This window comes from Rousettus aegyptiacus, unplaced genomic scaffold (assembly GCF_014176215.1).
Source record: "Rousettus aegyptiacus isolate mRouAeg1 unplaced genomic scaffold, mRouAeg1.p scaffold_m13_p_9, whole genome shotgun sequence".
Lineage (NCBI taxonomy): Eukaryota > Metazoa > Chordata > Mammalia > Chiroptera > Pteropodidae > Rousettus > Rousettus aegyptiacus.
This window is the reverse complement of record NW_023416312.1, coordinates 33194733-33204950: the sequence shown is the minus strand read 5'-3', so window position 1 is coordinate 33204950 and position 10218 is coordinate 33194733. Positions and strand designations below refer to the sequence as shown.

Sequence of the window (10218 nt, the reverse complement as noted above, 5' to 3'; positions counted from 1 at the left end):
TTATTTATTTAAATTAGTTTCAAGTATATAGTACATTGGTTAGACATCTATATAGTTCATAAAACGATCCCCCCAATTGCTATATCTTATGCTATATTTTACATCCCCTATTTTTGTAGCTACTGTTATTGTGTAGCAGTGAGTCTGTCGGCAAGTAAATCTTCACACCAGCCCTTTAAGAGGAATTCCAGCCATCCTTTGTCTCACTCAGCCACAATCTCCACTGGTTTTCACAGATAGAAGTTCTGGGGGCTTCCCAGCACTGGAACCCTAGTCTAGGGAGTCTTGTGTGGTGTTGGAACTCCTTGATTTTCCAAGGAGACCTCCACAGTTGAGATATCCCTACTGATTTTTAATTGCCACACTGAGTTATGGGACCAACCTACTCTGCATCTCTGCTCCTCCTACCAGTCTCAGGGTGGCTTCTTCTCTATGTCCGTAATTGTAGGACTTCTGTTCAGCTAGACTTCATATGATTCTTAATGATGGTTGTTCTATAGTTTAGTTGGAATTTTGATGTAGTCGCGAGAGAATGCAAACACAGTGTTTACCTACTCTGCCATCTTGACCAGCTCTCGCTCTTGTTTTTTAATACTAACAACTTCATCCTTTGAAACATGTGCTAAAAGAAGAATCAGTGAACACCGCTGAAAGTGCAATAGTTGATTATCGCTGCAAGATGAGCTTTGAGCTGAACCTTCTCCACAACAATGGACACAATGGGTACCTCAATGGTACTTCAGCAGCCCTGTATGAAACTTTGGTTATTGAAAACTATTAACCTCTTATGGATTTATTCAAAGTTCTGAATGTCAAGTTAGATTTTTCTTTCTGTAAGACTTAAAAGTAGATAATGTTGAATTCGAAATATCATCTGACTGGTGGACTGAGAAATCCATTGCCGTTAAACCAGTGAATGTAAAACCAGAAATCCTCCTGAAGAACAAATAAATGGACAAATTGTGTGTGCTGTTCCTCATAACTTAGAGAGTAAGTCTCCATCTGCCCTAGGTCAGAGTCCAACAGGGAATGTACACTATGAATATAATAGGTAATTATTTTATCTGACTTACACCCCTAAAGTTGTGGAAAGAAACATTCAGTTGGAAGCTGGAGATAAAATAAACTTTGTAATCTATAAGAATAAATATATTGGTGCTGTAAATGCTTGAAACATTATACCGTTGAAAAAGAAACAAGCCTGCTTTCAGGAAGTAGTTTGTGCCATGAAAGAGGTGTTTGGCTTTTGTGAAAGAGGTGATGATGTAAAATATTCTTTCATTATAGCAAATACAAGATGACTTAGAAGCCTTACACCCTGGAGATAATGTGTAATTCATAATGAAGGACAGAAATGGTAAAGAAGTTGCAGTGGATGTCAGACTATTGCCTCAAGGAACAGTCATTTTTTAAGATATCAGCATAGCACATTTTGAAGGAACTGTAACCAAAATTATCCAAAATTATGCAGTAAAAACCAGAATGACCCATTATCAGGATGCATCAAAGTTGATTTTGTGATTCCTAAAGAACTTACCTTTGGAGACAACGATACGAAATCTAAGGTGACCTGGTTCGAAGGTGATTATGTTAGGTTTAATATTTCAACAGACCAATGTGACATATTAGAACAAGTAACCAACATAGAAATTCTATTAAATACATTTCGGTTTATTAATGAAGCCAGAGAAATGTGTGTAACTGCTGCCATTAGAGATGGTTTTGGTTTTATCAAGTATGCGGACCATGGTGCTTGTATGTTCTACTATATTCAATTCTGGATGGGAGCCATCTCCATTTTTCAGATTAAGTAGAGTTAACTGTGGTTCCTGATATGCTCTCTACCCAAAGAGATCATGTTATTAGGATTTAAAACTTTCTAAAGCCATGGTTTCATTCCATTCCCATTCAATTCAACCATTTTCTGGGCACTGTGGAAAAAGAAGCCACTTTTTCCAATCCTAAAACCACGAGCTCTAATACAGGCAAAGAAAAGGAGGCTGAAGATGGCATTATTGTTTATGATAACTGTGGGATGAAATTGACTATCGTTTTTCAAGCCAAGGATTTGGAAGAATTTACTTTGCCTCAAATAAGAGATAAGTTTGAATTCAGTATTAATGATAGAGGTCTGGACAGCAGATTACAACTGGTATGCAAATTCTAGGTAGTAATCCTAACTCCAATAGGCTCTTGGGTTATGTGGCCACTATGAAGGATAATTTTGGATTTATTAAAAAGCTAATCATGATAAGAAAATCTTTTTCCATTACGATGAGTTCTCTGGTGATGTTAATAGCCTGGAACTGGGGGACATAGTCAAGTACTGCTTGTCCAAATGCAAAGGCAACAATGTCAGTGCAGAAAAAGTCAACAAACACACTTGGTGAATGGCATTACTGAGGACACTGATCCTATCATTTACTCTGGTAAAGTTATTTGTCCCTGGAGGAGTGTTGATATAACACAAACTTAGTACCAAGGAATAATTGAGATCATAGAGGAAGGGAATGTAAAAGGTGGGGTCTATCCATTTGGCATAGGTGGAATGGCCAATAAATGGGTTTGCCTGCAGAGTGTCAAGTTCCATTTATATGATCTAGGCCAAAATGCACAGACTATGGTCTCTAACATCACACCCCTGCATAGTGGAATGTGTGAAAGATCAGTTAAGCTTCATTAACTATGAAGTAGGACATAGCACGAAACTCTTTTTCCATGTGAAAAAAGTTCAGAATGACGTTGAGATTTAGGCTGGAGATGAGGTGGAATACCCAGATTCTTAATCACCACCCTGGCAAATGCAACGCTTGTAATGTTTGGTGAGTATGTGAGGGCCCCATCTGTTGGAGATTCATGACCTGATAGGTTGGTGAATCACTTGGAGAACATCATCCTGGATGATGCCAGTGTTCCTTATCTAATGTTTTTTTTTTGTCAACCAAGGGGACCAGATAACTTAATAGGATTTGGTACAGAAATGAAATCCATCAGGCTGGTGTCATTAACTAACCACACACACACACACACGCACACACACACACACACACCCCACATACAAAAACATTATTAATCAACTGCGATCAAATTTGGGGTGAGGGGAGGGATTATGGTGAAGTGTTCCCTCTTTATCCCTCCCACAATTTATAATAGTTATTCTATTGAGCTATTATCCCAGTTTTAACACCTTCCTCCTGATATGTTTTTTTTTAAATAAATGTTTAAGAAAACCATTTTAAAATTTTGCAGTTACAGCCTGGAAAACTTAAGGCAGTACCTTCTATTATCAATTTAAGAGCTTTATTTGGTGTGTTTAACACAACTGGTAATTGCAAAATCCACTTTGCCTGTGTAAGTGAAAAATATAAACTGTGATCTTGTTGGCATTATGAAATTCTGCACTTGGTATTTAGTATAGACTCTACCTTCATTACTTCTGGCAAGATGTTCTGCCTTGGCACTCAGTTGCATTCTTTTCTTTTTCTTTCATATTTACTATGCTTTAATTCTGAGGACCATATGAGGGTAGAATGTATGTAAAATTACAAAAAGTTTTATAGACAAACCAGTCTATTAAATATTAAAATGTTATTTTTTATATCATTTATAATCTTGTCACATTCCACCCAATAAAGTTTGGTTAGATTTCAATAAAAATTATCTTCCAGAGTAGTTTTTTCCCCTTTGGATGGAAAGGGGGTAAACTTTACTAAAATTAGTATGTACAGTGCAGAATTACATGTAAATGAGATGTCCCAGCAGTGTGAAATTTTTAGATATATTTAAACAAAAACAACAAAAAAGGATGAATGCACAAACTTGCTGCTGCTTAGATGACTGCATCTTCTAAGACCCAGTTTCTTTAACTGACCTAAAAACAAAACAAAACAATTAGAAAGTTGTGCCTGGAATGAATCTTTCTTTCTTTCTTTCTTTCTTTCTTTCTTTCTTTCTTTCTTTCTTTCTTTCTTTCTTTCTTTCTTTCTTTCTTTCTTCCTTCCTTACTTCCTTCCTTCCTTCCTTCCTTCCTTCCTTCCTTCCTTTCTTTCTTTCTTTCTTTCTTTCTTTCTTTCTTTCTTTCTTTCTTTCTTTCTTTCCTTCTTCTTTTTCTTCTTCTTTTTTTTATAAGTAGCTGCCTAGTTCTTGTGTCCTGTTAAATACAGGCACTTGACCCTTGGTGTAGCTTCTGTTCAACTTTATATCACAGGAACAGATTGGTCTGACTTCTTGGCCCTCATCTTGAATTGACTCCATAAAGAGTTCCTGGCCAGAGGACTGAAGACTTTGCATAAGATGACAAGGGTCAACTCAGGGGATGCAAGGGAGGGCGTTTTTATCTTCCCTGTTGTAGTTTTAGGTTTTGATCAATGGGTAAACAGTCCATTTATTTTTGTAAACACAAAACGTTTTTTCTTTCTTCGGTTTTCTGTCAATGGCAGAAGAATGGAAGCAAATAAATTTTTACTGATTTTTGAGACACTAAAAAAATTTACTGATACATATTTCTATTCGTGAAATAAAAGGATAGATTAATACATAGGTAGCTAGATAGAAAGAGAACTTGACAGAAATGAATTTGACAACAATGGGCTTATACCCTACATTTTATTCAGAATCAAAAGGAATACATTAACTTCTTTAGACTTCGAAATAAATTGAATTGAAACCAAAAAGAGGAGAAATTTGCATAAATATTTCTTTAACTTGGGAGATATAAGTTCCTGAAAGAGTTCTGTTAAGTTTGAAAAACAAAAGATTTTCAAAATCACTATGGGTTTAAAGCCATTGGCTATGAATTTGTATGCTAGTTCTCAATGCTTCTCAATTTATTGTGCATACAAACATCGAACTGGGACAGTAAAATATTGCACATACTTTCACAGCATTCTGTGCTCTCTAGCTTGCCCCTCTTATCATTGCTATTATATATCTAGACCTGTATTGAATAGCTTCCATTTGTTTTATTTGGGACAACTCAGGTGGAATAAAATTTTAGTTTATTTTATTGTAAAAATAATTATGTTAAAATGCATTTTTCTCTTGGTTCTCTAAATTTTAACATGTATACTCATTTATGTAACCATTGGCACAGTCAGGATAGTACCACCATTTTACAAACTCCTTTGTGCTATGTCTTAATAAAAAGATTTTTCAACCTTGGCCCTCCTGACATAATTCACATAGTTGAATAATTCTTTTGCAGGGGATACTTTTGTAAGATGCTTAGAAGCATCCCTGGTCTCTGCTCACGAGGTGCCAGTAGCGGCCCTCCTCTAGTTATGACAATCAAAATTGTCTGGAGTCATTTTCAAAAGGCCCCTTGGGAGGAGACAAAATGTCCCCCAGTTATGAACCACTGCTTTATAGTCACACCTTTCTCAGTCCTTGTCCTGACAATAATCACTATGTGTTCTAAATCACTACTTTTATCTTTTTGAGAATATCATCTAAAAAGAATAATACATTTTGTAACTATTTGAGACTGGCTTCTTTGACTAAGAATGTTTTTGAGATTCATCTGAGTTATTACATCTATCAATAGTTCACTTCTTTCTATTGCTAAGGTATGTTCCAATTATTGGCTACACTTAAGATTTTTAATCAATTTATTTATTTGACTGTTTTCCACATTTAGAAGAATAGAGCAGGTAGAAACATTCATATACAGGTTTCTGTTTACATAAATTCAGTTGTTAAGAGTAAATACCCAGAAGAGTGATTGCTGGGTTATTTAGCAAATGTACATTTAACATTACAAGAAACTTCCGAACCATTTTTCAAATTGTTTTTACTATTTTGCATTCTCATCAGTAATATGTAAGATTTCCAGTTACTCCATATTCTCTCCAGCATATGGTTTAATGATTAAATTAAAAAAATTTTTTTTAGTATGAAATAATTATAGTTTCATAAAAAGTAGTAAAAAATAGTACAGAAAGGATACTGTGTACCCCTCATTCAATTACCCCCAATGGTTATATTTTACACACTGGCGCTTCAAATGTTTTTTTTTTTTTTGCATTTAGCCAATGGCTAATGATGTTGCACATTTTTTCATGTTTTTATTTATTGTCTATATATTATCTTTGTTGAAATGTCTATATAAGTTTCTTGCCTATTTTTAAAATTTATTTATTTTAATTAGCTTCAAGTATACAGTACATTGGTTAGACATCTATATAGTTCATAAAATGATACCCCCATTTTCTCCCTCCCTCCCCTGACCCTCCACCTAGCCAATGTATTAATGCTAACTGCATTCCCTATGCCACACTCCCCATCCCTGTGATTATCTATCAGCTACTAATTTGTACTTCTTTAACCCTTCGCCCCACTCTCTCATACCTTAAATCCCCTGTCACCAAATTGTCCATTTTATTTGTGAATCTGTTTTTGATTAGTTTGTTCCTTTTATTCCTTAGATTCTGCATATAAGTGAAATTATGTAGTGCATATCTTTCTCTCTCTGACTTAAATACAATAGGATTTTCCATCCTCTGCCTTTTAGTTTGTGTGTGTCTTTTAACCTAAAGTGAGTCTTTTGTATTTTTTCTTCTTCAAGAAGGCCCTCCAACATTTCCTGTAATACTGGCTTGGTGGTGATAAATTCCTTTCACTTATTTTTTGTCCGAGAAGCTCTATATCTGTCCTTCAACTCTAAATGATAGCTTTGCTGGATAAAGTATCCTTAGATGTAGATCCTGGGTCTTCATCCTGTTGAATATTTTTGCCAAGCCCTTCTGATCTGCATAGCTTCTTTTGAGAAATCAGCTGCCAGTCTTATGGGTGCTCCCTTAAATGTAAATGTCTGTTTTTCTCTTGCTGCTTTTAATATTATTTCTTTGTATTTAAGCTTTGGCATTTTTATTATGATATATCTTGGTGTGGGGCTCTTTGGATCCCTGATTTTTGGAATTCTCTGAGCTTCCTGGGGTTTTATGTCCATTTCCTTCACCAGGTTAGGGAAGTTTTCCATCATTATTCCTTCAAAAAGCTGTTCAATATCTTGATTTTCTTCAGTTACGCCATCAGACAGATATTTGAATCTTTAATAGTGTCCCATATGCTCCTTAAATTATTTTTATAGTCTTGGCATCTTATCTCTTGCCATTCTGATTGCATGTCCTTGGATTTCCCATCCTCCAGATAGGGCATTTGATCCTTTTTTAAATTCACTTTGTTTATTCCTTTGTTTATTCCATTTAATATACTCATGTCAGACAATGTGTTCTTCATTCCAAACTGGTTTCCTTTTCTAATTTCCATTTCCATTTTTTTTATGTTTTTTATCTCTTTGTTGCAGTTCTCTATACTTCCAAAAAGTTTATTGAGCATCTTTATAATCAGTGTTTTGAACTCTGTTATCTGTTAGATTACTTGACTCCATTATATCTGGATCTCTGTGCTGTTCTCTCATCTGGCTTTTGCTTCTTTGTCTTCTCATTTTGGCTATCTTTCCATGCCTGTTTCTACGTATTAAGCAAAGCTCCTAAGGCTCCAAGTCTTATTAGTGTGGATTTGTGAAGTAGGAGTCTGTCCAGTGGCACAGTCCTGAGAGGGGTTCAGCTGCAGGCCAAATTTAGCCCAAGCCTCTACCCCTCCAGGGCCAATTGTTAATATTCAGCAAGCGAACCACAGATGCTGTGCTTCTAATTGCCTCAAAAGGCCACACCAGAAACTGAGGTCATCTGCCTCCAGTGTGAGTCTAGGCACTGTTCAGCAAGGAGCACCTGACTCACTGAGGATACACTTGGATCTGGCTTGGGTGGGGCCATGAGTTGGGGGAGGCAGAGTTTCAGGGAATCAATCTTTTGGGTGTAGTGATCTCTGTTATCCAGTGTGATGAGGTCACGGCTATGGTGGCTCTGTGTCAGGCACACTGGTATGGGGGAGGCCTCAACAGGCAACAATGGATATTGCAGGCACTTTTGTACAGAGCAAGTTTCGCCCAGGCCCTCACTCTGACAATGCCTCCCTGTAAATCCCTGGTGCCCCCAAACAAAAGCGAATTGGCACTGGTGCTCATTGAGAGCAGGTCCGTCACTGCGAAAATCTGCTCTCAGCTGCGGCCCCTTTAAGAGGCTTCTGCTGCTGCCACTGCAGCTTCCATCTCACTCAGCTCTCAAAACCAGGCAGCCCTGTGTCCTTGCTCCATCTTACCTTCTGCCATAGCAGGGTGATTTCTTGTATTTCTCCCTATTTATATGGCTTGTTCAGCTATATCCCAGGTAATTTTTCCTTGCTGCTGCTCCTTGTTCCCATTACAGCTTCGATTTGGTCGCCAGAAGGATGAATAGAGACTCTATCATCTACCTCATTTTTTTGGCCCTCCCCTTGTTAAATTTCTTAAAGCCTAATCCTGAGCCCCAATTTCCATGGGCTTACCCTCCCATCTTGCTCCATTTTAACCGTTGAAAACTGCATTGATCTCTCTTGCCTATTTTTAAGTGTTTTTGTTTTATTATTGAATTTTGAGGGTTTTAAAAATATATTCTGGACACAAGCATTTTGTTAAATATATGATTTGAATATTTTCTCCATCTATAATCTGTCTTTTAATTCTCTTAACAGTGTCTTTTGTAAAGCAAAAGTTTTCAATTTTAATGAAGTCTAATTTATCAAGTTCTTTTACAAGTGATACTTTTGCTGTTATACCTAAGGACTCTGCTAAATTAAGTAACAATAAACTTATCCTATTTTTTCTATAAATTTTATAATTTTATACTTAGCTTTATGATATATTTAGAATTAACTATTGTATAAGGTGGGTAATTTAGTTCAAGGTTTAAATTTTTCTTTTTTTGCATATGGATGTTCAATTGTTCCAACATTATTTGTTGAAAATATTTTACTCTTCTGGGATTGAGGGACAGCTGCCATTGTCCCTTTATTGGGCTTTTCTCCTGTGCAGCCTACAGGTGGTCACCATCTTGCCTGCATTGAAGCCTCTCCCAACATGGCCAATTCTGAATCTGCATTGGCCTGGTGAGATAGGCTCACTCCACCCCATGACTCTTTGAGACGTCGCCCTACCTAAGTTAAAAATTGACCCTGGCAAACTCATTGCCTGGCAACAAGCCCCACCCTATGATCTTGGTCAGGGCTCATTTGACATCAATTAATAGTCCTTGGCTCACTCATCTCCAGACAAACTTTCATTGGTGGGGAACGAGTACTATCCAGGGCTGCAATATCTCTTGAACCCATCTCTAGGGTTTTTGGGCCTGAGACAGGCAAATGTTGGTCTAGGTGTGATCTCAGATCTTTTTGAGTGGCCACAGGCTCAGCAGTGGCACCAAATCTGAATCTGCATTGGCCAAGTGAAACCCACTTGCTTTCTCCCAGTGACTCCCTGAGACCCCACCTCACCCAACTCACTAATTGCCTGAAGCATATTCATAGCTGGGTAACAAGCCTTGCCCATCTTTCTCAGCAGGAGGCCGTTTTAGCAACAATCAACAGGCCTCTGCTCTCCCACCTCATGAAACAATTCCAGTGATGGGCAACCAGCCCCAGCATGAGCTGCAGTGTTTCTTGAATAAATCTCAGGTATTTGAGGGCCTGAGTCAGGCAGCAGCTAGACTCACTGTGCACTGAACTTTTGCAAGAGGCCACAGGCTCAGCACAGGCACCAATATTGAATCTGTATTGGCCTGTTGAAACCCACTCACTTTACTCTGGTGACTCCTTGGGAACCCACCCCACCCAACTCCTATACCTTTCAAAGGCTCTTTCAGCTGCTGAGCCTTACAAGCAGCTGGCATACAGCCTTAGGCCTTGGGGTTCCCTGGACCTCTGATTAGCTGTCCCAGGCCTAGTACTAGTGGCAATCGGTCACAGTTCACAGTGTAGTCTCTTGCATTTGTTTTCAGGTCCAGCACAGGCAATGATCACCCACGGATCATTTGTATCTCCTACCAGGTAGACCCGGATGGTCACGGGCAGCAGCTGATCTTGGCCTGCACCAGAGACCATCCAAAGGGGCCATACGACCAACACACTTAGAGTCTGGCATCAGATCAAATCAAAGCACCACCTGATTAGCCCTATAAAGCAGCACAAGCTCACTCGAACAAATCCTACTCTGTGGGGTCAGCCCCCACATAGCAGCTCATACCTTGTGGGTGTGGCCAATTCTCACAGCAGGAGAGCTAGAGAATAAACCCCATCCTCTGACATGCTAACAAGGAAACAATGATTAACTACAAGAGGAGGGCA

At 38.1% G+C, this 10218-nt stretch overlaps 1 pseudogene; it reads left to right on the top strand.

Moving 5' to 3' along the window:
• Window positions 1–679: 679 nt before the first annotated feature.
• On the top strand, window positions 680–10005 carry LOC107505451 (annotated as a pseudogene).
• Window positions 10006–10218: the final 213 nt, after the last annotated feature.